At 38.4% G+C, this 27,845-nt stretch overlaps 1 protein-coding gene across 6 annotated transcripts in view; it reads left to right on the forward strand.

Moving 5' to 3' along the window:
- The window catches only part of LOC145984049 (protein O-linked-mannose beta-1,2-N-acetylglucosaminyltransferase 1-like), a 570,971-nt gene that overhangs the window by 352,866 nt on the left and 190,260 nt on the right, over positions 1–27,845 (forward strand). For all 6 annotated transcript variants that reach the window (XM_083117391.1, XM_083117388.1, XM_083117389.1 and 3 more), the window contains one exon: positions 13,022–13,072. The gene's annotated coding sequence lies outside the window, so the exon portion shown is untranslated. The remainder of the gene's footprint in view (positions 1–13,021; positions 13,073–27,845) is intronic.

The following is a 27,845-nucleotide window of genomic DNA, read 5'->3' on the forward strand; positions in this document are numbered from 1 at the left end:
GTCAAACAATGCAATAGGTAAAAACTCACCATATCCACATGCTTCACCTATCTTTCGGAGCCTCCTTGTAAAATCTTCAACATTCTCCACATCCAATTGCGTACATTTTCTTAACTAGGCGTTGACTTATAAAATTATTACTTGAAATGAGCCTCGCAGAGATTTCCTTGAACGATTTCTTCTCTGGTAGTATTGGAGAGAATAACTCGCTTAAAACTTCATAAGGTTTGGGGCCAATTACAGATATGAATCGAGGAACTTTGCTTTCCTCCGATATGTTGAACACCCGGCAGTAATTATCGTATCTTTACCAATAAGAATTTATGGATCCTTCCTCTGGTTCATATTTGTCAAATCTTGGCACGTACGACATGATGCCTACAGCAACGATTAAATCCAATTAATCATTGACAAAACTCACCTAATCCTGTACTACGCCATTAAATATTTTTCTCGTCGCAATTTAATACATCTGTGGTATATTGGAACACACGCAGATCGCACTAAAGGTATGGAATAGATTATAAAGGATATGCACGCATAATCCAACATTATTTAATTGACATAAAATTGCCATACAACAAACTATAACGAACTCCATTTATACAAGACCAAACACAATCTGTTTGTACCCACATATCGACAATTTCAAAGGTCTTATAAACCGTACAGACTATTTACATAATAAGCGTCATACACACGACAATATGCTTTAAGGTTAATTAGAAAATGGAGAATACACTTTGTTGTTGAAGTCCGAATGTACAGTAATTCACCTTAATAGATGTCCTTTCGACATGCGTACAGAAAAAGTCTCAATCTTGGCGATATATTTGCCTCGCGGTAACCCTGGGAAGTTTCTAGAGTGGTTACTTTGTGAGAGTGAAAGCACTTTAGTTGCTTCCTGTCAACAATGGAAAGCCACTGGAGCGTGCATACGCTTTACTATGGTTGCTTCCTGGCAACACTGGGAAAGTCACTAAAACTGGACTGGCCACTCCAGTATTGGCATGGTGTTCTTTGTGAGTGCCCCTTCATCATATCTTCACTCATCCTCATCTTCGCGATTTGTCGAAAAGTGGCAGAAATGCGAAGCAAAATAAACCAAATCAATCAATCGATTCAAATTCTGATGCGTCTTTCTTTGATCACGCGAATTAAACAGTACTTACTATTTTTGCGTATGTATGTTTATGGTCCTTCTTCACATCTACTCTTTCCTTTCGACACACATAGATCCCAATGGATCTTTGGTGAAACTATATGATTCAATGTCCTTTCTTCCCTGTTCTGCTCGTCGTCTTTCCAGGAACATTTTCACTCATTTTCCTACCCTCTTCCCACGACTCCTGGGCATAATAACGTGGCACGTACTCCAAAATTCACTCATATAGCGATTTGTATTGCCTCGGGAGCCGCGCTTGGAACGCTCTACCGTTGGAAGCCAGCGTTTGAGACGCGCCTCTGATAAACTGATGGATGCCTACTCAAACCCAAATAATCGAGGGGCTGCGCTTGGAACTTCCAAGTGACGTAGACAACTAACTAACTACGACGTTTGCAGGGGAGCATCGCTTGACACACGCTTTTAATATCTAGAAGGTATTTCAAGACAAGATAAACATAACTTTGTTTGGGAGCGTCTTCTTTTCTTCTCAATTTTAACGCACATGTCAATGTCCTGTACGCGCTACTTTAGAAGTATCCGCTAATTTCGCCACTCTATTCAATCCCCATTTCCTTTAATTGTTTATTACATCGTTGCACCCATCTATCAGACTTTAATTTCCGCTTTCATTGAAAAATATCCATTACCGAAAATTTTGTTCCACTTTGCAGCAAATAAGTTTTGTGTGCTGCCATCTATTGTTGTCCCTTTAAGTTGCCTTTCATATCCATCTTTTGTTCTTGATCGCGACATCAGTTATCTGGTTGATAAGAGTATTTGATGACACGTACCCAAAATAAATCCTTACAACTTTCCCCTATGTGGCCAAGCACATTGAGTGTTCGACTCAAGACTTCGCCTCTGAAGATTCCCGGCTCGGATCCTGACACGAGCACGGCTGTTCCCTTTGTGAATTTCCCTTCATCAATTTATTGTAATCATAATCACCATTCACCCACATTGTCACGACTAGCCAAAATGGCAGAAAAATTTGGAAAAATCAGAAAAAAAGACACAAATAAACTCGCAACAGTGTTTGTAGCCGATTTGATTCAGATGAATCTCCGTGTGGGATCTCCTGGTGCATCAAGTCGTTTTGATCCATTGCCCATGAGTTACATAGCACGTTAGTTGTTTATCTATAGCTAAAGCCTCAGCGTTTGTTAATGCGCTATTTTAAGCTCTTCAAGGATTTTGAACTTTGCGTGGTACTCAGTGTTCTCATGTAGTCTCAAATTAAACTTTCCATCTCGTTTACATCTAGTGACATTGCCATTGTCATTCAGCGTGGGGGATGAACTTGCTGAGTTTCGTAATATTGCAACAAAACATGAATTGTAATACTTATCACCAAAGGAGCGGACACGCAAAAATGGCAAAATACACACTAAAATTGGATTCTAAATACGTTCTAAACTTTGTTTGATAAAAACTGAAAAATAAATGAAATATCACAGCTGCCATATGATGGTTTTGTTGGGCCTCCCCGATGGCGCAGTGGTAGCGTCGTCGCCTTGTAATCAAGGGGTCCCGGGTTCGATACCCGCTGGAGGCACATGGTGGTTCGGATCCCACTTTAAACTGTAGGTCCAGTCCCAATTAGCCTTACTGTGCATAAAGTGGACTTAAAACAACAAATCAATCAATCGATGGTTTTGTTATGATTTATTGGTGGTGTTAACAGACCTGCTGTATTATCATATTTCGGTTATTTGTACGTCACTTCTCTACCTATGGGCTATCGCAACGATGGGTATGAATGATAAACAAATGAAATACATTGTGGGACAAACACAATGGGAAATGCCCATGCTATAACCAAGATTCGAACCTGAAACCTGTTACAATGACCACTCCTACCCTGGCTGCACTTCTGCTGTTTCCCAAAGTGTGTTTGTTACCAAGTGCTAATTGGAGGTACAGAAGGAACTTGTAAACTGGAATGTCGCATGCAAGCAGTCCCCTAAGGGCAAGTTGAACTTTTTTCATGTCGTCGGCTGAATACTGTTTTATCGTATCTCCTCTTTTCGTCGGAATGGAGTTGATGACATTATCGTGTTCTCTGTATGTTATCAACATTGATAAAATGTTAGCCCAAATCATGTAGTGTATTGAAAATTCATATAAATCCAACTTCAATCAGCTCTCCTGAAGAGTTAGTACAAATGAACATACGACAAAACCGTATTCAGCCGGCGATTTTAGGAGAATTGATCAGCGTATTCTAATCCCATCAGAAGACCGATTTCACCCGTGAAGGAAGTTAATGTGAAGATTGACTCAAATTCAGCTGCTTCTTGAATTCAGTGCTTCAGCAGAAACAACACAGTTTGCAACCTCACGTTTGCTTATCTCAAGGGAGGTTTGTGAGCTTAATTAAGTATCCACGAACCTTAATCAATGGTGTTTTTTCTCGTGCTGCATAGTCATAATTATTCTTGCTTTCGAGGAACAGGGTTTATGGAATACCACATAATTCCATGGATGAAAACGTGGCCTACCTTTTTTTTGACACGGTTACAAAGAAAGGTTGAGAGGAGATGAAATTTCGCTCTCCGGTAACTTGTAATGAGAGGCCGCAGAGAAAGTCAGGGTGGCGGACGTGAAGACCTAAATACGTGTTGATCGGAAGGGAGGAGTGGTTTTAAGAAAAGGATTCTCATTGTCTTGCATAAAAAGGGGGGAGGAAAAAGTGCAAGCAGGAAGGTGAGCGGCTGGCTGTTGTTCTGCATACTTTCCATTCCAATACTGCGATACAGCCTACTTATTCGGCGAGTCTTCTCCATGGAGTTTCGGCTCTCGAAAGCAATCGCCCGATTTGTTGTGATAAAGGCATCAAAGGATGTAAAGGGAAAGGAAGAGCAGATCCAGTTATAGTGATCAAGATCAGTGTAAGTGAAGCTGCATTTCCTTCTCCGTATAGCCATGGTAAGAAACGTTAGGCGGATGCCATGTGAACTCAACCAATGTTGATGGGAGGTTTTTTTTTTTGTGCGCGCGCGCTTTCAGTTTTGCTTTAATATTCTTGCCTGACGGCCTATTTTTGCAGACTTTATGGGTTATGAGAGCACTGGTTTCTTTGATGTTCGGCCTGCTGCAGTCTTCTCTTCAAGATAAATTCTAGCGCAGTAACTCGTTGTTGGTCCCTCTCCCTCAAGTCTTTTGACCCATCTAATTGCTTTATCATAAATGATAGGTTTATTCCATAGTGTATAGAAGATAAGAGGGAAATAATATGAAACGTAAACAACGCTGGTTAAAGATGATGTGCTCTCAGTGTACGTTCATTTCAGAGAAGACTTACTTTCATTAAACCAATCCTTCAACAATGAGCGAAAGGCTAAATATGATTTACTTCATCATTAAATATAAAGAACTAAGTATATATTAAATTTGCTTCTATAATATATTTACACAACCTACAATAGACTTTTGAGATTTTGTTTTTAAGTCCATTTTATGCACAGAAAGGCTAATCGGGAGTGGACATACAGTTTAGAGTGCGATCCGAAATCACGATAAAATTACACTGATGGCAAGCAGATGCGAACTTATTATTTTGGTGATTTTCCACGTTTCACTAATATTGCCCAGTCTTTAGTAATATACTAATTCTCAGTTACCTTCCCGTTGTGGAAATAATTATTAATTTTTGCAAGTTTTAATTTTTAAGTCATTTTTCATGCACATATGTATAGGCTAATTGAGACTGGACCTACAGCTTAAAGTTGGATCCGAACCACTATGTACTTCCAGAGGGTATCAAGCCTGGGACCCCTTGATTACAAGGTGACGACGTTACCACTGCGCCATCGGGGAGGCCTTCTTTGGCAAGAATTTACATTGGTTTTGAACTAGTGTATTATCTTGTCAATACAGACAAGTAAATAAAACACTACTTCATGTAAAACATAAGAAACCAAAATTAATTTCTTGACTCTGGATGCCAGTGTATAGCTGAAAACAATCCCTTGTGTTAATCCGATTTAAAGAAAAATGGGACGCAAGAACCGTTATGTTGGCCAAAAATGTTGAAGAAATTCGGAATATTTTATGATTTTCTACTCGAATGGGATTATATTAGGCCTAACGTAGTTCTGAACTTGAACGAAAACCGAAATTAACGAGAAATATTCTTCACTAAAGCAGGATATTTACCAGGGGTGTTAAAGGTCCTGGAAATTTTAAATAAATTCATTTCCGGTACAGGAGTGAAAATCAGGAGCGTAAATGGGTTCTGGGCCGTAAAGAACCTTTTTGTCTGTAAAGTATTTCAATTCGGTCCAGGAACTTTCTTTCCGGATGAATTTAAATACGGTCCAGGAACCTTTTTTTCCGGATCAGTTTAAATAGTCCAAGCTCCCTATTGAAATTTAAAAAAAGCATTTTGGACCGAATTTAAATTGTGCGAGAAAAAGGTTACGGTCCTGTAACTGAACCCATTATAATCAAGGACGTATTTAGGGGGTTTTCCAGGTGGTCAAGACCTCCCTCCCGAAAGACTTACTAAGTACTAGAATTAAATAATGATATAATAAAGTAACTAAAATTAAATGATGAATATATATACTTGTTTAATCGAGGGCTATTTATGTCAGCCGAACTAATTGGAAAGCAAGGATTATTTGGTGATTGTACGACTTTGAATGACAGTACCCAAGAAGATTTATGCAACATCTGTTACTACTTACAATAATATGCATAAAATATTACCAGGAACTTTACTTTTCTTCAACTGGACCTAACATCCTTTTTTGATATTCAATCAATATTCTCTATCTATTTGAGCTTAATTTCCTTGCCAGCCAGGGCGTTTTTTTTTTGTTCTTTTTTTACAAAATTTTTCTATCTTATCTATACGTATAAGATATTGAATACGTGCTGTTACATCACTATCCTTAATCCTTCTCTTTTACCTATAATAAAAATATGATATTCATTAATTTGAATATTTTAATTAATTATTTTAAATTATCTTAATATAGTTCTACGCATTTTTATTTAAACATTATTATTGTTATTTTGAAACACTTGGTTCGGACTCCCCTCGAAATATATTTCTAGATACGTGCCTCATTACAATGTATGGGTTCCTGGATCATTAACAATCTCAGGATTGTTATAGGTCCAGGAATTGTAAATAAATTCAATTCCCGTCCTTGAGAGGAAATCAGCAAGTGTAAATTGATTTTGCACCGTAAAGAACCTTTTTATGTTTAAAATATTTCAATTGTGTCCAGGAACCTTTTTTCCGGATCAATTTAAATACTATCCAAGAACCTTTTTTCCGGATAAATTAAAATATTTTTTCAATGTAACAATACACAACTTGGACCGAATTTAAATTGTGCAAGATAAAAGATTCCGGTCCTGCAGCGGAACACAATAGAACCCATTAGAATTTATGTGTTCCTGGACCTTTAACAACCCTGATATTTACTGTTGAAACACCAGCGATATTCTCGCATATGCGTTAATAAGGATTGTAGTGTACTGATAAACGCAAATTTGGAACGTGTTTCTCTGACTTTGTACAATTTTAACAAGTAGGATTTTGCAAATGTTAATGCATGTACTCTTTTGTTGTTTAGCATAAATATATCACTTCCTCAGAATTTAAATATCGCACACAGATGTTTTGAGGCGAGTTACAGGTTCTGGTTTGTATAATCAGAGCAAACACTGATTTAACCTGGCATGGTAGAGTTGAGTTGACACTACACGCGTATCCTCCAAAATTATTGTGTGCAATATTTTATGATGATGAAGTGGCTGTTCTGTTATTCTTCTTAACTGGCAACCCTAAACTGTTTGCATGGCTCTCTTGGAAACACTGTGCGAAGAAGATTCAATGAAATATCAATCGTGAAGGTTCTAAATAATTCCAGTTGAGTACATTATCCACAAATGGACTCATGATATCTACTTCAAAATGGGAAAAAGATCCCTGATACCGATGGCTGATCCCGAGGGTGAACCTGTTTTTCACCCTGTCTTTTTGGCCGAATGTCAGCTTCAAATATCGATCTATCGATAGTGGGGAAAACACCATGCCGTGAACGCATGGCATCAGTGCAGTGCATCAATGATTGGGAACCTGGAAGCAAATTGATTATTCGCATTTCTTAGGTTGTACGTTCACATAGGAAAGAGAAGCTGCCCATATATGCAATCTCATTTGTACACTATCAATTTCTCACTTGGTATTCATGTGTAGTCAAGTCTGAAGATACGTGTGCCCAAATTGTCCCATAATACTCATTCAGTTTGATTTACACGATCTGAGGATAAAGATTTGAGCAAGGCTATCAACGAAGTTACTACCACCACTACAAAACTTTCCCGTGAAGTTCAAAGAATATTAAAAAGTTGAAAATTGAAGTAGGGGAAGTTTTACTCACTATACTACGAGCCTAAAAAATCCCCGCTCTAGTGATAAATTATTTTTATGTAACATGAAGCAGTTTCCCCGCTGTTGTAGATCTTATTTCATGCAGTTAATTTCAGTGTCCAAGAAAACAAATTTAAACGCTAAACGTTGTCTTAAACAGTGGCCGCGGTGGCTCAGTCGGTAACGCGTCTGACTACCATGCTAAAGGTCCCGGGTTCGATCCCCGGCCGGTTCAAATCCGGGAACTTTTCTAACGTTGGAAGCGGCCCCGGCGCCCAACCAGCTACCTGGGGGAAACCCTGGGGGGTAAAGGCGGTCAGGGGCGTGGTGCTGATCACATCACCCCCACTCACGACCGGATCAAGGAAGTGTGGGGCGTTACCCCCGCACCCCCTATACGCCTTCATCGCGTGGTGCACAGGGGACACTTTACCTTTTTTACCTTTTAAACGTTGTCTTGTTAAATACAGAATTACTCTTTAGTATGACACTTATTGCAGTGTCATGTTTCGGGAAACTATCTTCGGCATTGTAAACTAATTGTATCACAAATTCTATTCATTAAAACTGTCTGGTTTGCACTGTCTTCTTCGAAACCTTGATACACTTCTGAATTGTCCCAACCGTCCGATGATGACGCCAGCAGCCACTTTGTTGAGGGGATGGGTGAGAGAACCAGAGAAATTGGTTCATTACAAATATCTCTTATCTTAAATGTGATTTTTTTTTACTGCATCCTATTCCATGCAAGACGCAATAATTTCGAATTATCTTGTTTTTTAGAAGAGTTTTAGGTTTGTATGTTTGCAGTTTTGAGCGACACTTATCCAAACATTTGCAGAAAGTATGACGATGCAAAGCATATTGTCTGCATCTTTGATCTTAAGCCTCTACTCCTCGTTGAGTTCAACCATGTATATCCATTGGATGGCAGCAACTATTGTCGTTTCTTTAAAGCTTTTCATTTTCGTCCTTTTGTTAAAAAAATGTATCCCCAGTGAAGATAAAGTGCGAAACCAAATGCCTTTCTAGATGCACCTCTTTGTCGTCTGTCGTGAAAGGAGGCAGATAAGAGGAATTTCCTGTTTAGTTTACCGACATTCTTTCCGCAGCTAGCGATATGAATATAAAAGCAAGGGCCGGCTGGAGAAGAGTCTGTTTGTTATACCTTCTTATCAAACCCTTCTGAATGAGGTTTCCCATGTAGATATGTCCAAGAAGAACATTCATCCAGAATGCACAGTGTGGTGTTTTCTTTGTCACCGAATATGATCTCTTCATTCACCTAATGTAACAACCGAAAAATCATGTTAACATTGTGGTTGCAGATGTGTCAACAAGGAGACTGCTCAAATCATGCTACTCATAACAACCAATAATTGTCAAGTAACAGCTAACATGGCACAGGATGTGCTCCAATTTCGCCACCAAAGTTTCCTGATTAGAGTCCCGCCCTGGGTACGGGTGTTTGTGAGTGTTCCTTCATAAATTTCAGCTAATCATTGCTCATCCTCATGGTCGCAATGGGCCAAAAGTGGCAGAAAACCAACGCCCAAGAGAAAAAAAAATACAAATATTAAGTACTCAAGCGATCAGTATCAGGTTTAAGTGCGATCTGAACTACTTATGCAATGTGTCTCCATCGGGGATCTAACCCTGAACACCTCGATTACAAAGCGACAGTGTTACTATTATACCACTGGGAGGTGTCTCATAAAATGGAATTCTGAGTAGATCCATTAATAAAATCAAAACGACCTTGCATTATTATTAATTACAATAAAAGAAGAGCAGGTAGCGAAACTTTAGTGTGAGATGTTACACTACTAAAATATAACTGTATCGATGATCAACACTGAGATTGTAAAGGGTAGGGACGGGGTTAGCACAAGAAAATATGATCAGGGAAGGAAGACACAAAACAGGAAAGTATTACTGAAGACTGTGTTGGATGCCTTTTCAGTTCAAAACGCCTACTGAATCTGCATACTACCAAAAATATGTTATGTGGAAGAGATGTCATTCAAAAAGCATGGCTTTGGTTATTGACAGAGAACTAATTACTGCATTTTGCTGGTGTAGGATATATCACTAAATAGAGAAAAATACAGCATCATATGAACATATAGGGGCTGGGGTTGTGCGTCTGACTGCCATGCGGGAGACCAGGGTTCGATTCCCGCGGTGGTTAATCTAAGGTAGGAATTTTTCCGGTCTTGTCCTCGCATATATCGGCTCCGGGCTCACCCATCCTCAAATCAATGGGTACCTGGGGGTAACCCTGGGGAGTAAAGTCGGTTGGAATGTGATGCTGATCACATCACCTCCAAAAAAATGGCCGAGATCTAGAATGTGTGGGATCCCCTAAATGTGCCTTCATGGCACCGTGCTATATGCACGGGGAACTTTACACATGAACATAGAACATTTGTGGAACACTTAGAGCAAACTTAGTTATTGGGATTACATCGGGAGCATGAAATTAAACTTGTTGTAATCTGTTCAAATGCGTGATAATATATTTCTCCACTGTAAGTTTTAATAGGGAGTTTCCTACATGAAGTAATCTAGCACGAAAATCTCGATGGTGCTAGCAGACTAAAACGCGAACAAGGGAACACTATGGATTTGAATTTGACGGATTCCTTTCTTTATCTCTAATTACTGAAAAATTTAAAAATGAAAGTGAAAGAGAAACGGCCTCCAGCTTGCGGGGAGCAAAAAAAGCATCATGGTATATCCGTTCGTAGAAAGGGAGGAACGCCTCACCTCACCGTAGGCTGTTGTCCCTCCGAAGTCAATAAATTGAGCGCGCGACGCTGGACATTGCGCCCTCGTACCCTCAGCGCCCTTTTATGCTTGTTGCAATAAAGACATTTTTCATATACGTTTTGCTCCCACTCCGTCAACACCGTGGGTTTGGCTTCGTTTTGTTCTTCCCCTCGATGTCGGGCGATGAAATTGCAATCTCATTTTACGTATTTGAGGCAAAGAATTAATCGTTTAAAAGAGGAAGGGAGGGGGAGGGGGTGTATGATTGAGGCAGCGTGCGAGCGGTTCGCAACGGCCTCCAGTCGGGGAAACGCGCGATTGTTGCTTCGGTGCTGCGAGAGCGTTAGTTCATTATCCTCGAAGTTTATAGTTTTTCCTCTGCGAGATTGAATTGGACCCGCTCTGAATAGCAAAAGGAAGGGAGTATTTATGATCCCGCCCTTTCGCCAACAGACTTACAACCTTCTCGCTGCCGTTGGTTGAATTCGGTGAAATCTTCCGCTCTGCCACCGGCACAAAATCAGTTTTCGTCACGAAGAAAAAAAAAAAACTTCAGTTGCGTTTAAAATTACCGAAGGCTATGAAAGATGGTCGAGAAATTTGTTTCACAAGCTGCTTTCTTCTGCATCGCTAAGTTTTCCTCCATTAGAATATATTTTTTCCCCCCCGAGATGATAAATGAGTTTCGAATGGATTCGCTAACTGTAAATATGTCGACTGCTGGCCGTGGTGTGATTTACAGCGAGTCGCAGACGCAAATGGTATTCCTCCCATTGTCGTTTGTTTATTTGAATACAATCTTCGACCGTCCTGGCGAGTGCGGGACGTCTACTCCAGAATAACAATGAACTCTTCCTTTCCGACGACTGCTCACTGTTCCATTGCTGAGTGGGATAAGAGCTACTTCATGGCTCTTGTATCTTCCTACCTGAATCCATGTTACAGAGTGGCTCACAACCAGTCTTCGGAATGTTACCGTACGGGCACAAAAGTAACCCATGTTGCAGTTACTCATAGTACAAAGTAGCTCGGTTGTCGTTTAAGAAGTAACTATAAGCTACCTTTACAATTACTTTATTCTAGATAAGATGTAAAATGATTTAAGATGTAAAACTTATACTTGCATAAACTGCAAGAATGTTGTTTTTATTTCACTGATGACCATTTAAATTCAACACTAATGTCCATTAGGGTCTCTCAGATGGCGTAGTGGTAACGTTAGGGGATCCCGTGTTCGATGTCCGGCGGAGGCACATACTGGTTCCAATCTCCCTTTAAACTGTAGCCCTAGTCGCGATTAGACTTTCTGTGCATAAAATAAACTTAAAACAAACTCAAACTCAAATTAGTTTTTACTAAAGTATAATAAAGTCTATATGTTTGAAATCTGAAAATATGGGAGTGAGAAAATTCAAAGTAAAACTCTTTATACATGAAACAATTACATCACAAGAAGCATTTACTGGTAAGAAGTATGTGTATATATGCATGTACTGTTGAATCATGCAAAAAAGTAGCTGTTCATTTCGTTACTTGGTACCTGAAAAAAAAGCAACAAAGTTACTGTTAATCGTTTCAAAAAGTAACTAGTTACAGTTATCTTTACTCGGAAAAGATACTATTACTTGTAACTGCGTTACGGTTCTCGTCAAGTTATTTACAAGATGGTGACGCATAATTGGAACTAACTAATAACACAACAACATATAACAGGCGTTTGTCCGCTTCCTGCACTCAACACCACCCACAAATAATGCAGGTGTGCTCTCTTATCCAGTAGCACCTAACTTTCTACTACCAAATAATTTACGACATCATGGAACGTTCATATTGTCCACCCAAAAGACGGCATGCTGTCCTAGGGAGAAGATACGTGAAATCTTCGACGTTCTTTTCGTTGGATCGAAGTACCCACGCTACAGTTTAAACTGTTTACAAGAATTGGTTGGGTGGGAATTGTAACTACTCTCAAACTTCAGTACTCATGTCTCCTCTTATCTCTTTCTACGTATTCCAAAAGTCAAGTAGGGCCTCCCGGATGGCGCAGTGGTACCGTCGTCGCCTTGTAATCAAGGGGTCCCGGGTTCGATACCATGTGGAGGCACACAGTGGTTCGGATCCCACTTTAAACTGTAGGTCCAGTCGCGATTAGCTTACTGTGCATAAAGTGGAATTAAAAACACCAACTCAATCAATCAAATCCAAAAGTCAACTGAATTGTCCTATCTATGTGCTCTTGACCTTCACAGGAAAGCCAAGTACTGAAATATCGCCAGATAATCCTGGAGTTAAGGATGCCTTGATCCTTGATGGTACATGCATATATACACATACTTCTTACCAGTAAATGCTTCATGTGATGTAGTTGTTAGTTTTATGTTATGTATGTTACGATAAATATGAATGAGACAATTATGAAATTTGGTGAAAGTATAATTAGAAATATACACATAATTAGCAATAATTTCATGAGAAAAATTTTAAGAAGATATGAATACCTCAATTCTACACCACCTGCTATTTTCAAATTGGCAAGAGTAGATCCAGTCCACACGTTCATTAGTTTCAAGTCCTTTTTTTCAATTTGGTAAACTTGTTAATTTCAGGTTGTTTTCTAAACATAAGTATGTTTTCGAATGTTTTAATTATTGTTAAACAGTTTCTGTAATCTTAAATATCCTTCTTTTCAGGGGTTCGTCTACGCAGTGGTTTCCTGCTCCTATAATGATTATTCATCAGAGGTAAGTGCTCAGTAATCTTTAATTCTTTAAATGCAAATGGACATTAGCAGTACGGAAAAACAGGACCCATCAATGTTCTTTCGGTACTTTCAGGTGGCGTCATAGTTATGAATAAGTAATGCTACAAATTAATTGCTAATGTCAATCACTTTTTCTCGTTACCATGTGTAATTTATTTATTTTCGTTACGAGTATAGTTTCATGCTGAGGTAATAAGCCTTCTTAAGTCGAATTTTCTAAAAGTCTTAACCTGAAGTTTGAATAACAATAAAAAGTTTTCCGGGGGATGATCAGTCGTTCATTTGCCGTACTGTTACCATATTAACAATATTTTAGGAACTCCAAATTCAAATAATATGGTTTATCTCTTTTAACATAATCGTAGTCTTCTGTTTTAGTTAGTTACTGCTGGTCATAAGAATTATGTTCCAACATTTTTTTGAAGCGTCTGTTTAATAGGAAATATATTTGATATGTTGCATATAATTTCTATTTTTGTCTTATTTTACGTCACATTTCTTCCTCGTTACGCTAATTGCTACTATATATTTTTATTTTTGTTATTTAGCGTTTCTTTTCTGCCATTTGTGGGTAACGATGAGGATTGATGGTAAGGCACAAACAACACTAATGCCCAAGTTGGGATTCGAACCCGAGATCTTCGGTGGCGAGTCCGAAAGTCAACCACTTAACGAGCTCAGCCGCCGATCTCGCTAATCGCGACTATGGGAATGAATGATGAATACAGGAAATTTATGAAGAGTCACATGGAAACACACATGCCCAGACTAAGGCTCGAACCTGGGATCTTAGTTGGCAAGTCGGCCGCTCAAGCTGTCACCAAGGTGGATTGTGTTACGTATAAATCCACGGTAATAATGTTGAATTAAACGAATGTTGGATAATATTCGATGTAATGTTATGGAGAGAAATTCCACGATAATTATTGCAGCTATACTCTGTTCGGGAAATCTCTGTAGCGAGCAAACGAAAACAAGTCGTCTGTGCAAGTAGTCACTCGAGAGGGCTCGACCAATGAACGCGTGAGAGGGAAGGATGGAGTATGGAGCGGGCAATTCGACTGCAGCTACCAGCCGTTTATTGCAGGTCGCAGTCGCACTGCTTTGCTCCGTCCACTCGCATTCTCCCTTTCTCTACCGTAATGCGCTGCCTTGCTTCACAGATTCCTGGGACAGATTATAGTATTCATTCGTCTTCATTCCATATTATACAGATTATACTAATTTGAAGCAGAAATTAATTCAGCCGGGGACCTTGTTATTCTTGTTAATAGCATCTTGCATTTCAGCAATGTTACTTTCTAGGGCCAATGGTTGTATAAAGTTTGAAGTTTTTTTCTAAACATTGTTAACTGGCTAGGAACGGTCATGCTATTTCCTGGACATAACGTCCACGCGATGTGGTCATTTTGACCATACTTCAGTGTGGTCTCTGGAGGAGAAGAGTAGTCTTTCTATTATGCGAAAGGTGTTGTTTACTTGGCAGGAAGAGACAGTCTGTGGCGATCGCTTGGACGTGGAATTGAGCCCTCATACAAAGCATTTCCTGCGGAAGTCCGAACAATGTGTTTTTCGGAATATGGTAATTCTGTTTGTTGTTGTGTTGTAGTATTATAGAATATAACGGACAACAGTTACATGCTCTCACATGAACGGGGAATGGAAATGCGAATATGTGTGAATACACATGCACAAGTGCAGAGCAGCAAGTGCAAATAAGTAATGGTACTGATTGGGAATATTGCATACTTTAGTCCTGTCTGTAATCTTAAAATATTTTTCCCACTTTCATTACTGATTCTCTCACCCCTTGTCGCGATTATCCTGATGCGACGTAAAAATAAAAACAAATGCAAATTTATGGTTGTCCACTTGCAAGTTGTACATTTGATCTACTTGTGGGATGCATGCCGTGGCGATTAAACCAATGGTCCCCCTTAAATATAAAGCTGCTATCAAGGTAGACCGTGAAAGGCATCTCGTCATTTCAACACAACGAGCGATCCAATTTTTGGAGCACTGCAACTTGGTGTAGCGGACTTACTGAACTACAGAATAATATTTGTAGAAATTTCAGCGAAAAGTGCGGGCTCGACCAGGACTCGAAACCGGGTCTCTGGCACACCGTGCCATTGCTCTACAAACTAGGCTAAATTAGCGTACGATTTCTACATAGTACACTCAACGGCAAAAGAAATGGTAGGCGAATTGTCCATCACCATTCTTCTCCAGTCAGTTTTCCACAATGTGATGATAAATAATAAATTGATGATACATAAATTGAAATAAAAAGTCAATAAGCAGAGGAAAACCTCTGCTTCGCATCTACAGATTTCCATTCTTTAAAACAACACAGAATGCAGACTAGAAAGTTGCCTATCATTGCCGTTGGTTGTACAGTCATGGAAAATAGTTCTTGGGCCACGAGACCTACGATATCATAACATCTTAAAGCCTGTTTTCTATGCAACCCAAATAACAAAATTGTCGCTTGGGTTTGCCTGGCGGACCTGGATTCTCGGGAATGATTGAGTATTGACAGCAGCGTGAGTCATACCCCCAGGCCCAGCCATAACAAACAACAGCTGGGTGCCGTGAGACCACCAGAAAAAGTTTCAGGAATTGGTTTCTTAACAACAGCTATTCGTAAGAAAATGTTATCTTTACTGATATTAGAGTCATTGTCAAGAAAGTTAACTGAATTGGTGGTTTTCGTCGAATCATCGCGCAACACACATGCTGTCAACCCAGAAGTCCTTGAAAAAGATTGGAGTTAAAAACAACTACTTGACAAATGATAAGACGAATCGATATTCATTAGTCCCAACTTAGAATTTTGTGTAAAACATGGATCATCATGTCCTATCATCCATTTCATAACTTTATTAATCATCCTCATCGCCTTTATTGACGCCAAGTGCTAGAAAAGCAATATAAAATAAGCAAAATTAAGAAATTAATAAATGACATTTTCAGCGATTTCACGCAGCGACTCAGTTGCATGTAGACAAAGTTTCATTAATGGGGAACCAAGGGCCCCCTCGTTGTGCTTCATTGTCATTTTCCCTCCACTTTGCCTGCCGCGATTAACCTGATGTTGATTAATGCACAATCCACAAAGTGCACCAAAGCGGCGCATATTATGAATAGGTAAACTATGTGATATTATGCTAATTTACTATTTACTAATAAAATGTGAATTTTGGGGGGTTCAGTTAAGTGGCTGCACATCCATTACGTAATCGCGATATCATCAAATTGCACGAAGCGTGTCTACACCTACGTAAAGTGTCAGTCCCCGTCATAGGCGTGCGCAGACCCTCTGATTAGAGGGGGATAGCCTTGATTATATTTCAGGCCGGAAAAGAATAACGTAATTTCATCTCACTTGTTTAAATTTTATTGCATTGATGGGTGTGTTTATATATACACCCCTCCCCCAGCCCCACATATAAATTCTCTCTCATATCTGCGCGTTCCTTTTCCTCCAAACAATTGTTCATACACTTAAGAGAAAACCTTTTAGCAGCAGTACTTCTCTCCTCGGTAATATAAAATGCATTACAGAAAACAAATTGCGAGCAAAGCGACCAATAAATTTTCAAATCCAAATTTTTGCAAAATAAAAACAATGTCGATTTAATATGGGGAAAAAAAAATCATGGAGCGCCATATTATTCTCTTTTACAATTTTTTTCATTTAGATCGTTTGGCGTCCAGGGTTAACTCCCGCCGACCCCTAGCTACGGCTCTGAACTTGACTAGACTGCAAGAAAAGCAGACATTGCGAGCGAAGCGAGCAAGAACATTTTACAAAAGGTATTTATATTTGTATAAAATTTGAAATCAAGGGGGCAATTGCAGCTCTGTCCCTCCCCCCCCCCCCCCCCGCAGGTGCTCTTGGCAGTCAGGAAGAAATAATGCAAGAAAGACGTGAAAACAAAATCCATCTTGAGTATCCTTTTGTCCTGCTACTCTTAGATTCTGCTACTCTTGCTTTCCTTTACTTCCATGTTTGCCTCTAAAATTGATTTCCGTTCAAGGTTGTGGGGGGCTGTGGTGTCGCCACTGCACCCCCTTCCCCCGTAGTTGCCTTTAGTGTTGCCCACGAGACGAGACTTTGGCCTGTCTCGTCTCGTGGAAATGCTGTGAAATGCTGTCTCGTCTCGAAAATATTCGTTTGTCTCGGGACACATGATCAATCTCGTCTCGTCTCGAATTTTTAAAAGACTGTCCCCTCTCGTCCCGTGGGCAACACTAGTTGCCTTGAACTTTCATCGGCTTGAAAATACTTAATTTTCTTTAAGAGTATAATATAGTTTAATAACGGCGATAGGATACATCTATCCTAAATTTCTAGGTGAAAATATAATAATATAAGGGCATAGATGTCTGAAACGGAGGCAAGGATTGCCACATCTTCCCCTTGGAAAACGAATGTCAACCAAAAAGTACGTTTTCACAAGTATAATTTGATTTCAGTCATAATAATTTACATTAATTATTATAATGAGGATGCACGAATGCGATAATGCAACACTATTATCGGGGTAATATGCCCCATGGAAAAATACCTTGCTTGGCTCTTCGTGGAAAAAATCTGCAGACGTCCATGATTAGGGGTGCATTTGCCCTCCCCCTGGCCCCATGGGCGCACGCCTATGATCCCCGTGATGGAATATGTAGCGCAAAGCCAGGGCTTTAAGATCAAATTTGTTTTGTTATTGTTTTTATTAGTAATTACCTCAGTTTTCTTCCTCTGAAGTTAAATTATTCATGACGACGATTTATGATTACATTAAAGACATGAATGAACATACACAATGAATCCATTTTGGTCGGAACTCGAACTCGGAACTTTGTTCGGCAAGAAATAAAAATATCCATAAGGCATGAGTGTTTCATTGGAGATGTTCCTCTACTTCCGTCATTTTATCACTAATATATTTCTTTATTATACAATAATAAGTCACAACTAGCTAAAAATAAATATTATTTTGCATTTTCACATGCATATGTTTTTTTACGGTTAGAGTGTGAACTGGCACCTGTTTATTTAGATTGTTCATTATGTTTCGTGTCTAGTTAAAGATAGGAAATATGCTTGAGGAACGATTAGGGCTATAAGAATTCGTCCGTGACGGAGTGGTTAGCACAGTGCGCTACGATGTCTGATGTTCTGGGTTCGAATCCCGTCGTGCGTATGGGTGTTCTTTGTGAGTGCCCCTTCATCAATTTCATCATATCACTCATCCTCGTCGTCGCGATTAGCAAGAGGTGAAATAAAAACGACGCTAAATAAGAAAATAAAAATACTTGTAAGAATCTATCTTATTTCCGGACGTGTCCTACAGTTTATAGTTGTCTCTGGCCTCCGGAAGGAATTTGAAAGAAATCTCAAATGTCTTATACGTATTTTGAGCATCACGTAACTTCAAATTAGATGGAGAAACAGAAAAACTGAGGGAAGTCTAAGATAACGTAGTTCCTTGGAGACGTATGCTTAAATCAAAGAGTGTGCATGGTTGCTACTGGATGTTCGGAAAAACAATTACAATCCCAGCTCAGAAATTACTTCACGATTTTCTAGATCCGAAAAAGTCCGGATATATGTATAAAAATGCTTACTTTGCGAAGTTTTATCGATATAAGTGTCGGTAATTTGTTCGAAGTAACAAGTAATTTTTCTCCTTATTGGAGAAATAAGGCACACAATTCTGTTTTTTCCCAGTGTATAGTAGTTTTTTTTGCATATTAATAAACAAGAACTTCCAGACTTTGTTTACGAAATTGTGATTTTTTCTTTCCCGAATTCATGGATTGTTTTCTCTTCCTGGCCCCACATCGACGAACAACGTTCTGTCTTACATACACAAGTTGAAATCACATACAGCCGTGCTATTAATTAGCAGTTGAGGAATTTTGAACTCAACCGTTCACTTCAACATTAATTTTTCAGCTGAAGATGTGTCATATTCTCTTTATATGCTAAGATGTCCTAGTAACCTATTATGGTTACTGCAAATACGATCGTGTTCAACATTTTGAGACAATTTGCCCTACTTTCCGCTGACGAGTGATCTGATAGCCCTATGTGTGATGAGAACTGTTTTTACTCAATTTCTGATATAATTTATTCCAGCATTTCCTTCAACTTCTATTACCTCGTTATTACCTCCAATGCTTACACAACTTTTCCTTCGCGCTCGACCTTTGGGTTCAGAAATGTTTACAACACCCCCATCTCCCGCGTGTAAATAGCAGGCAACAACACTCTAGAAAACCACAATGTATACAACTTGTTTACTACATATTTTACGAAAATATTAGAATGTTAGCTTGATATAACTGTGGATTGGAACGAACGAAATAAAATACCTGTTTTATACGCACACTGGAACGAGCGCAGGCCTGCTGTGAGTCACTCTGGCAGTGAAGGTCACTGATCGAAGCAGTTGGTGCTTGCTCGCTACAAGCAGGCGCCTTATCTTTCCTCAAGGAAACACGGAAATCTTAGTTACTTTCTTTCGCCAGACTAATGGTGAACATTTACAGGAACGTAAGGAGTAGTATCGTATTCTATTGGAATTAAATTTCGTGGTGTTTAAAATATATCATAACAATATGTAAATCTCTTTTGTGACCTACACTGAAAAGTTTCATTGACATGTGAAAGCGGAAATTTAGAGATCCTTCTTCCTTACGATTTCTAAACAACCGAAGAGTGTGGTGAACGTGAAACTGCTTATTGGTCGCATCAACGATATGCATTATACAAATGGTCCTTAATCAAAAACCCTATTACATCACAGGAAGTGATATTTAAAACAATTCTACCACGTATCCAACGTAACCAATATTCAGATTGATTCCAAGCTTCTGTTTGGGTTATTTTGTGTCGCATTTTTATCTCTTGCGATAATCGCGACGATGAAGATGATGGGTAATGATACGAATGCAATGCTACATCTAAGCCTCAACAGGTTTCAAAAATGGATCCTCTGGCTTTGTAGAGAGTTACGGTGATTTTGATTTTTATTTTCATTTGGTATTTTAAGTCCACTTTATGCACACAAAGGCTAATCGAGACTGCATCTACAGTTTAAAGTGGGATCCTAACCACTGTGTCTCCACCAGGTATCGAACAGGGGACTCCTTGATTACAATGCGACTCCTCTACTACAGCGCCATCGGGAAGGATGAGAGAGAGAGAGAGAGAGAGAGAGAGAGAGAGAGAGAGTTAGTTACGGTGACTACGATAATGAAGAATTGAAAGTAGCAGAACGCCTAAGCTATTCTGTTGTCAATATTGGAATCGTTAATGAATGTTATGAATGTCTGTTCAAATTGAAAAAATAAACTACTTGTAAAAGATTTCCAGAGTGCCGTTACAAATCGTTAATTTTTCTCTTTCCACACATTACTTTGCTACTATGTAGATATTTGCATGCTAAGATGTAGAAAGTGCTGCATTTTCAGTGTTTGGAATTGCGATTTATTTCTGAGAATGGAGTGAGTAGTGGGAAAAGGATCACCTCACATGTTTGGATTATACCTCCCCGCAAAAAAAAGACACAAAATATATATCGGCTGTTGTTCTTATAAGGAAATATAACATATATGAATTGTCTCAAGAAATATTGGAGCCTATTCACATCCCTACGGAACTTGAAAGAAAGCCCACGTAGAGATTGGGAAGTTTTGTTACGACAAAATCGGGATGTATAGTAAATTAAAATGCAAAGTCCTACCTTGTGCTTTGCACCAAGCCATGAAGGCGTATAGGGGGTGTGGAGTTAGTGGAATTAGGGCCCAACGCTTTCTTCATCAGGCCGAAGGTGGGAATGATGTGATCAGCACCACGCCCCTGGCCGCCATACCCCCCCTTCCCCAGAGTTTCCTCCAGGTACCAACTTTATACGATACTGGGTGGGCACCGAAGCAGCTTGAACAGGTGGACAAAATCCCGATTATCCCCCGTCGAGAATCGAACCCAGATCTCTCGCATGGTAATAATACGCCCTAACGACTGTGCTACTGCGGCACATACAGTAATTAAGGCAAGAATTGTTTTAGCGTTTCGTTCAACGTTTTTAGGGGAATCATTTTCGGAGATATAACGGGTAGCTCTTGTCGGTTCTGCGACCTGGGTTGAGAAAAGGCGATTTTCTGACGAACAACATTCCACCTGACAAGTCACGTGACTTTCCTACATTTCCTGTGCCTGTTGGCTTTTGCATGAAAGACGAGTTGCTCTTGAGACAGACAGAATCACCCGATCACCTAATGGTGCAATGTGTGTTGCCTACCCTTCCGGCATTATTTACTGCCATTAAAGTCTTATGGGGAAGAACTTTTTTCCACCACTGTACGTCTCTCGTATGTCCAGAATAGTAAAGAATGATATTTGGTTCCTAATAATTGATTGTCAACGAAGGTTGTTAAATATCGTTTGTTTCTATTTGCATTATTAAGCCTACCCGATGGCAACATACATACATTATTTCTGGTAAACACATATTTGGTGTTTTTCAAGACTCCATCCACTTCAATTTTCCTCACGGAAAGTGAATTGCGCACTAAACTGCTGATATCAACCGCTTTTACATGAAATCGCTTTCTCTTTGCCAAGTGTGCATTGGCAGATAACTGTAGAAATTGGAAGGTAGCACATCAAGTTCTGAAAACAAGCGAAAGTGTAGCGGTGTCGGTGCATTGCGTTGCTGACAAAGGCAGAAACTCGTAGTACATGGGAAGGTGTCGAATCACATATTAGTTAGTATTTTTCGAATTTTCTTCCTTCATATTTTCACATGTTCGCAGTGTCGTTGGACATTTGGTGAAAGCTTCTTCCTCTCTCACCAACTGTAGATGTGACTTAGCAGCGCCCAGTTTACAATAATGGTGCAACTTTTTGTGCGTTCTCTAGGCTTACATGTATTGCTCGAAGAAAGCAGACGCATGCAGAGAAGGAAGGTCAGGTGGGTGGTGGAAGAACTGCGAAATCGCGAAAGGGCACAACCACGAAACGTAACATAGGATTAGACGCGAAAAGGAACAAACGCGAAATGGAATAAGCGCGAACGCAATTACAGAAATTGTACACCGGAATAAGCACAAAAGGAAGAACCGCGAAACTGATTAATCGCGAAACCAAAATTGAACATCGGAATAAGCGCGAAAGGAACAACCGCGAAATGGAGTAATTGCGAGATCAAATTGCAAACCGGAATAATCTTAGAGCGAAACGGACTAAGCGCGATAGAAACAAGAACGAAGGATTATGAGCGAAACGGATTAATCGCGAAAATTTCATTTTTCGCGCTTAATCTCTTTCGCGGTTGTTCTTGCGACCCCATCTGGGAAGAAGAGACAGTTGTATACGCATAAGTAGAAATACCAAGGACTTTCTGCTGGTGTACACGAGAGCATTTAATGTGACATCGAGCTCTTAAACTGCATATAATTTAATTGATGCCTTCACACGGGGCCATGGCAGTCGAGAGTAGGCTATTGTGATACTTGCTGCCTTCGACAGGAAAGTTAGCAATTTGCATGTTTCTCTCTCATACGTTTTTCACCCATTCTCAGAATTGAAATTAACCTAGAATTTTTTTTAAAAATAAGACTTAACATAAGAAAAATTCAGTATATAAGCAGTATGATTTTCATAACTTCATAAGTCAAACCATTCATACAGTGATCGGGACGAAGCAACGTTCGGTCCTTCCACGCAAGAAACCACACGATATGAAGAAAAAGCAGCAAGAAATGTGCTAGGAATGGAGTGCGGTCAGTGCGGTTTGACGATACTGCAATTTGACATTGCCAAACACACCGTACGGCCGCTCTCTTGCAAGAAAGAAATTAATCGCATAATTTATTGGAGTCGAGATGTGGCGTTCTTGCCAGAACGAAGCAGGATGTAATTTTTCCCTACCGTATACTGGAGTTTGATGTCAAAGTAAAGAGATTTATTTTGGTGTTGAACGGACAGTTAAAATTCTGACAGAGTGTAAGAGATCTAAAAAAAAAAAAAACTTGGCTCGTCTGCGAAAATGTGCTGTAGACGATGTTGTGCACCAGTCGGTTCATTGACGACACTCGCGTTTGCGCGTACAAATAGAATCGGCACGTAGGATACAGCATCGGATAATGTTCCCCTTTTAGACTGCAAATGACATTTTTGATCAATTGTGATATCCATTTGTTTACATTTGCACCCGCGGGAGTAATTGATTGAGCCATGTGGCACATAATTTGAACAGTGTCCGATCAACTGAACCGAATGAAATCATTATTATGTCACCCGAACGTTGCATGCTCTGAATTTGGTTGATTCACTTATCTGAATCGCACAGAAAAGTGGATAAAAACAACGCAAATCTCCACCGATTAATCACTGATAGAAGACTCAAATGTTTTCATGTTCAGCAACTCTGTGTATGATTGTCCTGCCAATCTGACACACGAACCTTGCCGAGAACTTGTTACGTGAATAGGATTTTTCTGCTGGTCTATTTTCACTATCTTCATTACTATAGTTTGATGAATATTGGTGCTGTATAAATTGGTGACCATCACACTTTTCTGCCTATTTAGCATTTATTGCAGTTTGGGAAACTGCTTTGGGGTAGTTGAACAATTCAAGCGATCCCTAACTAATTTATTTATTTATTTCCCTTCAACAGAGACAAGTCTCCAATTACAGAAGGGTAATATCAAAAAATTACATTTTCATTTACACATCCACATATTCACAAACATAGACAGATAATACATAATATATATATATATATATATACACACACACACACACACACACACATACATACACCTAGGTATATACAGACATCTTGGTGACAGAACAGGTTTACTGCTTAACTGTGACAACAGAAATTTACAGATATTTACACATTTCATCTGAATTACACAAAACAAGTATCACAAAAGTAGAAGGTAAATACGATAACGTCGGTCGCTATTTAATATTCGCAATTAATTTGCACGTACTTATAACTAATTTGCACGGGTTTTAATTAATTTGCACGTACTTATAACTAATTTGCACGTACTTAGAATACTTTACATTTATGTATTTGCATGTTTATAACTTTTTATGAATATATAATTATTTATTTTATGAAAAATATGTATATAGAAGGTAATTAGAGGTACTAAACGGTATGCATATGGTTTTATATTCATTACTGCAAAGTATGTAATGTATAAAATGTTAATATTAATGTTTATAGTATTGAAAATAATAGTTTATGGTTTATGAACCGCTATGAAAGGTGTTAATGGTACGAAAGAAGACGGTCCCGGTATTCGAACCCGCGATATGTAATGTTATTAATTAGTACTATGTAATAATTTCATTTCATTATGTTATGAAAGACGGTGGTTTTACACGCTAGACAGAATACGGTCTCCGAATCTCGACTCGGCGGTGAAGGTAGAGGAGAAAGGAATTTGGGGGAAGTGCGCTCAAGATCAAATGACGTCAGAACGTCAGAACAAAGAAGGAACCTGATTGACCAATCAGAGAACGCGTCGGTAGATTTTCAGAACCGGTTTTTCCAAGGCTAACCAGTACGCAATAACGGGAAAGCTATGCAATACTGTAGGGCAGGGGAGGGATTGAACCAGACAACAAAGGATGTCTGGAAATGCGCAGCAAGGGTCAAATCTCTGAAGCTATGCGTCGCTTGTAGAACTGGTTTCCGCCGCCAATTAATATTCCGCTCAGGGTTGCCCCAAGGCACAGGACGCTTTAGCGCAGGTTTTTTTTTATCTGTACTAAGAAGAAGGGAGAGCTATCAAGGACGGGGCCTACAGTTTTCACCACTTGCTTTTATCACGGGGTAACGAACCTAGGACCCTTTGATTATTGATTTAGGTAGTAAATGTATGTTACTGTGTGCTATTTAACTTAATTTTGAGTTTATTTTTTACCAAACTTTGACTTTATGTCAAACATTTTCACAGCTTATCCTTATTTTTACAAAAATAACACTATTTGTACTATTCAGGCAACATTTTTTATTAAATTTTGGACTCGCAAAGACATTTTTTCAACTTTTAACTTATTATTTTACAACTTCATATTAATTTTTTACAAAAATAACACTATTTGTACTATTCAGGAAAGACTTTTAGTTACATTTTCGACACACTAAGTGTGTTTTCTCAACTTCTATCTGTTTATTAGGCTTATTATTACTCAAATAACAGAATTTCAGCTGTTCAGGCAACATTTTTTTTAATAAATTTTGGACTGACAAAAAGACATTTTTACAACTTTTTTAACTTATTATTTTACAATTTTATACCTATTTTTAACCTAAATAACACTATTTATATTATTAAGGAAAGATTTTTAGTTATATTTTCGACACACAAAGTGTGTGTTCTCAACTTTTATCTGTTTATTTCACAAGTTTAGGCTTATTTTTACCAAAATAACACAATTCAATCTGTTCAGGAAAGACTTTTAGTTACATTTTCGACACACTAAGTGTGTGTTCTCAACTTCTATCTGTTTATTAGGCTTATTATTACTCAAATAACACAATTTCAGCTGTTCAGGCAACATTTTTTATTAAATTTTGGACTCACAAAAAGACATTTTTACAACTTTTTTAACTTATTATTTTACAATTTTATACCTATTTTTAACCTAAATAACACTATTTATACTATTAAGGAAAGATTTTTAGTTATATTTTCGACACACAAAGTGTGTGTTCTCAACTTTTATCTGTTTATTTCACAAGTTTAGGCTTATTTTTATCAAAATAACACAATTCAATCTGTTCAGGAAAGACTTTTAGTTACATTTTCGACACACTAAGTGTGTGTTCTCAACTTTTATCTGTTTATTTCACAAGTTTATTCTAATATTTACTCAAATAACACGATTTGAACGTGTTTTTTATTACATTTTGGACACACACACACACACTTACACACACATACACACACACAGAGAGGGAGAGAGAGAGAGAGAGAGAGAGAGAGAGAGAGAGAGAGAGAGAGAGAGATTTTTTCCAAGTTTACAGGATTATTCTCCAGTTTACTCAAATAACACAATTCAAATGTGTTTTGAATTAAATTTTGTACACACGGTGTGTTTCGTCAAGTTTTACCCTTCATTTTTCAATTTTATGCTCATTTTACCAAAGTAAGACCTCTTAGTCTATTCAAGAAAGAGTTTTCAATTATATTTTGGATGCAAAAGTATGTTTTGGCAAGTTCTACCCTTTTATTTTACAAGTTTAGGCTTATTATTACTCAAATAACAACGAAAGTTTGTTTATTTTAGAGTTTGCTGAGTATTTTGTTACTGTTGTACTAGGTAAAAGTTTTCTAAATATATCAGATAGGGCTCTGTATATTTTTGTTTTTGCTATTTTGGAGATGATGCGATCAGCACCACTCTTCATCTGCTTTTTTATCTTATGTACCCTAATATTATTTTGAGGCTTAGTGAATTCTAGAGCCTATTTATGCAGGAGAGAGGGCTTGAAAATTTTGATCTCAGATAACCCACAACTATTTGTCAGAGTATTTTAAAGGATATTTTATACTTATTATGGGCCACTAGAATATCTAAGCTTGCTTAATTTTAATGCCTGTAACGCTGTTATTGTATTTCTAGCTAAGGCTTACTGGATAAAGTACACGAAATGTTTAACATTTCGACTATTTGCCTAATTTTTAGTGTAAAGAAAATTGTTGTGTGTCTATAAAGACTGAAATGCCTTTTTCCGAAGGGTCCACAACTGGACGCTTACCAACATTGTTTCTTTTTTTTAAATATAACCATTTATCAATATATTGACAATTCACAGGACAAGACGAAGTTCACAGACGACTTACTATATGGACCATAGGTTCACTTGCTAAATGTTTTTTCTATGCTAGAAGAATAATTTAGCTTTATAACCTTTTTCAAGGTATTTTTTAAGTATTACTGGATTTTTTGGGTGCATCAACATTTGGGTTATTTCCATTTGGCTTATTATACGAGGCTACAATCACTATTTGAACACTGAAATCCTCTGATTGAAACTAAAAGCTTAGGCTGTAACTAGGGACTTAGTATGTATATCGACAATTTATAGGACAACACGAAACTTAAAAAAGGATTATAGGTGATGTAATCCCACACGCCAGAGCTTTGTTAATCTGCAAGAAGCTCTTACAGCTAATATTACGAGGAAATGAGGTTGATTTTTTACTGTTTCACAAGAATGCTATCATTTATACACCCAATATTTGATTTTTCAAGTAACTACATGTACCAGAAGCACTTACTAACTAGACTTCGACTTATTTTATATCAGGTGCTAAATTTATAAAGAACTATATTTCTGAGGAAGTACGCAAAAGCAGATTACACGATTAAAGTATCTGAAAAACAGATTTTTCTATGTAAGTATATTTTTATTGACTGGATTATTTAACAGATCAAACAGGAAGACTGCAAAATTCATTAAATGTAGTTCTATCGTATAGGTGGTTTCAGAGATATAAAAAAAAATATATAAGATTTCGCTTTTTTTGCTTCTGAGGCTAATTGCGACGCTAAGGGTAAATGGCGAGGAAATGTAACGGAGGAGAAACAGTCCCAAAAGTTATGGGCTGCATGTAAGTTAATACCACAGAGATATTACAGTAGGTGTAGGTTCTACCACCAGAACATTTCTATTATAATAATACTGGTTATGCTGTACTGTTAGCTAAAG

Source organism: Lepisma saccharinum, chromosome 2, assembly GCF_977018435.1.
Source record: "Lepisma saccharinum chromosome 2, izLepSacc3.1, whole genome shotgun sequence".
Lineage (NCBI taxonomy): Eukaryota > Metazoa > Arthropoda > Insecta > Zygentoma > Lepismatidae > Lepisma > Lepisma saccharinum.